The following is a 6,055-nucleotide window of genomic DNA, read 5'->3' as shown; positions in this document are numbered from 1 at the left end:
GTCCACATTTCCCCTCCCACCTCCATCCTTTGCTGCCTCCTTCTCACCCCCTCATTATTTTATGTCTAATTTGGCTAATGAGTTTCTCAGACAGAGCCTTCTTTCATGTTTGAGAAGGACCTTGCCTGTATTGAGGCTAAAGAAAAAAACCCAAATTACAGAAAAAAAAAATAAGACCAGAAAGAAAGAGTAAATTCTTCTACTGAGAAAAGCAAAGGTGTCTATGAAGTTTCAAGCTGTTCTTTGTCACTCCATCAATCCATGTATAGCTAGGTTACAGTTCTTCACCCCATATTCTGCATTAAGGTGGGCATGAGTACTTTAGTCTCAACTTTCCAGTTTCAACACTGACTCACTGCATTGTCAGAGCAAGTGGTTCTTGTTTCAAATCTCTGCTTTACCACTGTTGCAATAGCTATAGTCATGCATGTGTACATGTAAAGGATTTCTCAAGTGGCTTCACAGAACAGGAAAGCATTTTAAGTTCTCTAGTGGAAAAGTACATGTGATAAAAGGCAAAGTACTGTTGCCATCAGTACTACTGTCTTTTTTATTTGTAATCATTCTAACACAAACATTAATCTTCTCTCTGTGTTTGCCAATTATTTTTTTACCTTCTCTAATGAAAGTTCTAACAAGATTATAGGGAATTTGTAGACTCTGTATGCTTTCAGTCGTATAATTACAACTAAAACAATTGTGTCGAGAATAACTGCAGAAACTGTGGGTTCGGTGCTGCCTTCTGCCAAAGAAAAAAAATGTCCACAACTAAGGAAAAAAACCTCTAAAACCACATTGGACAAGTTACTAAATCCCATCTACGTAAACACATGTGTGTTCATTTCTGAGTCACTGTATCATTTGACCATACAAGAAACAAGACAGTTTGCTTGAAGAATGTCAGGAAGACCAGAATATAATTTTTTAAAATGACATGTTTTCAGTTTTCTTAATGCTCTTCTAAAACAGGCCCACACTCACTTTAAAATTAACCACAGAGCTTAATTAAGCTTCTTCTGATTGTGCTGGGAGGGTTCTATGTTGTCTTCCTGTGGTCATTTCATCAGCCAGGGCTTTTCATGTAAGAATGTGCTGCATCCATGTCACAGCATGGGGTCTCATCACAGACACCTGCTCTCAGCCTGTGAACACAGATTTTAATCCCCTTCCCTGCAAAAATGGTGACAGAAGGACATGTTATTTAATTACTCATGCATGCTCTCCAAGACAGGGTCCACAGCTCCACTTGTTTCATATGGCTTGTGCTATTTTTGGGGGGTGATCAAATAGGATGGTTTAAAAAAAAGGAGAAAGCTTCACAATAGACTTCTCTTTCCTATTTGATGAGAACAATATATAAAAAGATTGGCAGGATAAGAACAGAGTGGGAACTGAAGAAAATCTAGGTATGGTAAATATAGCCATAAAATTATTTGTGACTTCTGCTCTCGCTGTGAAGATATGTAAGCTAAGATGTACTGTGTAACTTCACTTTCCTCCACTACAAGATCATGGATCCAGCAAAAATTAACTGTGATAGCCACCTCTAACATACTGAACAAGATGAAACCAACTTAAATTTACTAAAGCCTTCATCTAAGTAAGATCTGCCATAGGGGTTATGTTTCCCTCAGGTGCCAGAAGAGTAAAAAACAGGAGGAAGATGAAAGAAGAAGTATAAATTTTTAGTTCTGCTTAAGCAGTGCATTTGCTAAATCACTCCAGCCAAAATCATTCAGCAATTCCTACAAATTCCTATCATGGACCAAAGCAAAGCACAGCTAAGTGAAACGTTATATATTGTATCCGGCAAGCAATCACTGTACTTGCATTCTCTTTGCCCTCAGCAGCACCTGCATTCTTTGATCACAGTCCTTTTATGTGCTGCACTGTATACAAAAGACTGAGCCAGCAATTAGCCATTCTAGCAATGGGTCCTGAAATCTCTGCAAATGCTTCAGCTCTTTAATGAATTCCTAAATAGAAGGAAGTTGCAAACAAAGTTCAGCTTGTGTATTTTATGCCAGGTTCCCACAGCACTGTAGGTTTTTGGAGCTTAATTAATGACACTTGCATTCTGTATGCCTTCCAGAGTTTTAGTGGAACTTTTACTGGTCACTTCAAACTTTGACATCTTTTGGACAATTGTCCTCAGAATATTGGGCAACCTCCCCAGGCTTTGGAAGGAAAAAACAAGACATTGCTGCCAATCATGACTCATCTGTATTAACGGGATGAACAAAAACTGGAGGGACAAAACGTGCATCATTTCAAGTAAACTACTCATCAGAAATCCTATGCATTGTGTATGAACCAAAACGGGTGATGAAAATTAAAACCACAGCCTAATATACCAGCATTTGGGAACTCTGCCAATGCCCCTAATTAAAATTTTGAACTAATCTCTTCAGGGAATCCAAGAAATTCTTTCAGAAAATGGAACATTCTTCTATGCACATCCAACTACTTATCCTGTAAGAGGGAATATAAAGGAGATTGTATACGATCAGACAGAGGTCAGTCGAGTGGAAAGGACAGTGTGAAAGCTACAGGAAATGAGCCATCTATGAATGAAAATACTGGAATTCCTTCTTGAACTCTGACTCACATAATGTAAGATTTTGCTGGTCCTCATCAAAGGATCATTACATCAATGGAAAGTCTTCATTAATTTTAGTGTGATTTTAATCAGTTCCCAAAACAGGAGAATACAAAAATAGTTTTTTACAATATCAAGGTATGCCAATATGTCCCTTCTCTTCTTTTCTCTCATTGTTAGAGAGGTTGGCGAGAGTGGTTTGAGATAAATGAGAAGTGTAGAGGCTGGACTGGAGAGGGTCTAAGACAGCCCCTGACACTGGCTTATAGACAATAAACAACAGATCCAGTACTTTTAGAGATGCAATCAGACATGAAAGAATGGAAAGGGTTGGTAACTGGCTAGTAAGTGGAGAGGGAAAGGATGTTGGTAAGTATTTTGTAGAAGGGAAAGCCCTAATCTTCTGTATTGTTAATAGAAAAAAACCCCCTAGAGTAAGATTTTAAGAAGAAAAATATGATGATAGGCAGGTGTGAAGAAGAGGGGAATAAAGTAACTGGAGCAAATACACAAGGCTAGGTTAGACTCTCGCACATGGAAAAAGAGACAAGATAGGTAGGAGTTACAAGGAAAGAAGTTACAAGCAGGGAAACTGCATCATACTAAGTAAGTTTTGTCTTTGGAGAAACCAGCAGGGTCCTATAAAGAAAAATAAGTGAAGACATTAGGAGTGAACTACCAAAGATTAATCTAGGCTGGCTCTGCAATGAGTAAATCTGTTTAGGTATGCAACTGAGCTTCATAAATCAAGCAATCCTATCCTGAGCTCAAATTATTAAAATCTATGGCCATTGTTTGGCTAATGTGGAACTACAGGGTTTAACATTGTATTACATTTCCCATAGTCCCTGACACTCAGGCAGACTGGCTGAATTTAGGGAAATGGAGGCACAAGTCTCCCTTTGCATGGCTGTAAATGACTACATGCAAAGCAAGGCTGTGAGGATTCAGTTCTCTCAGCAAATTCTCCCAAGTGAACCCAAACACGACTTCAGCTCTGATATGCTTGTCAGTTGCAGAGCTTTCCCTCTTCTCTCTGGCGTAGAAACAAACAAAACTTCATCTCTGCTACCTTTCTCTAAAGGATCTTTCTGCGACTAAGCCATTTATGTGTCTATATTACATGTAATTCTCTGATGCCGGATGAGATAAGAGAGATAATCCTCAGAAAGGATTTGTGGCACTATAGATTACAGCTTCCTTTCGTATGTTGTATGCATTGCCTTCAAGGGGCCTTGAGTGATGCTATAGGATCTCTGTATTCAGATTACAAGATACTTGCATTCAGCACTGACTTATTATAGGTTTAGAAATGCCAACAACCCAACTAAGTGGCCAGCTGTTCAGATCCTGCTGTTCTCTTAATCCATGCAAAGGTAAAGTACTATTGTGGTCAGTGGGATTCTTGCCAGGGTAACAAGATTGAAACCATTTTCCTTGTATTTATTCAACTGCCACTTCACTATAAAGTGGTAAAGTAAATAATAATAAAGTGATTGTTCAGCAGACAGAACAAATTATTCCAGGAAAAAGTCATCTTTGCTTTAATCATACCTTTTGCAAGCCAGAAATGTACTTAGTTACTCTGCCTTTTATTATTATTATTATTAATATGCAAAGTCCTGTTGACACAACCAGCTGGAATCCTGAAATTGGATTTTACTTATAATTTAAGGGTCTACCTAGGCTTTAAAGAGTTTCATGGATCTACCTGAAGGTGCCCTCACTGGGAACCTCTCAGAACAAAAAGCTGAATAAGAGCTAAACTGCTACTCTGGAACTCACTTTCTCCATCAGAATGAATATGGCATTAGTTCTTCCAGGAGGCAATAATCACTAGGAAGATCTTTAGTTGTGTTTCCTGCTGTGCAACATGCTCTTTGGATGAAGGAACTGAATAATTTTGGGAAACACAGAGGAGCTATGTTCAGCAACTTCACAATATGACTGTTCTGATACAGGGCCAACTCTGGCTTCTAAGCCTGGCAAACAATATAGCCAATCTCTGTGATACTGCATGGTGTGAACTATTCACACAATGGTATATCCTGCTTAGCACATGTGAGATATCTCTAGGAGGAACATGGCTGATGATAAATTTACATGACATTAACACAAATGTCATTTACAGTGCTCATTTGCCTAATTAATAGTGTATTTATGTTTCTTGAACATTGCAGCGATCATTTTTTAATTTCCTCTCCGGTGAGAGCATTTAGTAGAGTGACAGAATTTATGTTTGCTCTCCAATGATGGTACGTTAATCTCTACGGCAAAAAATCCACATTTTCTAGTCTCACCTACACTGACATTTTGCCTGCTCCTGAATGGATCAGCAACATTCCACTAACAATAACCTTTTTCAGTGTGGAACAGTGATCTACATCTTAGAAGAAGTCTTCACACCTCTTGATTTCTATTGCCCAGAAAGAGAAAGTGAAGTATGTAGCATAATTCTGCTACATACGAGCAGGCAAATATCTAATGGAAATACACCTTTAGCACCTTGTGCCTGCGTGATTTAGGATGTCGGAGATCTCAGCTGTTTGCTGTCTTTCTGACTCCCCTGGCTGTGTTGAAATCGCCACAGTGACAGCCAAGATGAAGTAGCTGACTATGTGAGCATTCCTTGTCCTTTCCAATACACAGCAAAGCTACTTAGCTTAAATCACCACTGACGGGAACTAACTTTTTAAACAGGTTTGAACTTGATCCTTTTTGAGCACATCTGACTGTGCCCCAGATTGCCTAGTTCAGCTCCACGCCAGCACATGTACCCTATTATCAGCAGCAGCAGCCCTGCATCAGTCAGCAGCTGGCAGACGGGCCCTTGGGGACTTTTCTAGCTGAGGCTAGTGCAGCCCTATGGCTGCTTCAATATATTCTCCGTGCACAAAAGGGGACATATCTCTGTGCAAATGTTGTTATTGCACAATGGGTGTCATTGATAGCAGGAAAGAGACAATGCTTGGGAGCTGGACATGTTGTTCAAACATCATTCCAGTCTTTTTATATACTCTGATTAAGGCCCTTTACTTAGAACTGCCATCAAGTTGTTGCTGGCTGCTTCGGGTGCACAGGGAATATCTGGAAGCCCTTTTCACCCTCTTTTAAAGAGTCAATTGAACTGTATTTCAGTGCCTGAAATTCTACAGTTTGTGACTTTCTCTTAATGTAGATTCTGACTTATCTACGTAGGATACACAAACAGGTACATACATCCGTAGTACCCATATTTTCAAGCACTATAGATATTTTCTCTATTAGCCAATTCCTTTTCTCTACTGCATTTCCAGGTCATAACCCCACTGTTGTCAGCATTACTTAGCCCTTGACACCCTAGCAGTATTTCTTCAGTAGTGGCAGACAGGGCTCTTAGGCAACCAGGAAATCTAAAACAGAGAAAAACTGTTACAAGGAGAATATGGGACAGACAGAGGAGCAAGTGGAACTAAC

This window comes from Corvus cornix, chromosome 2, assembly GCF_000738735.6.
Source record: "Corvus cornix cornix isolate S_Up_H32 chromosome 2, ASM73873v5, whole genome shotgun sequence".
NCBI classification, from domain to species: Eukaryota; Metazoa; Chordata; class Aves; order Passeriformes; family Corvidae; genus Corvus; species Corvus cornix.
This window is presented reverse-complemented; position numbering follows the sequence as displayed.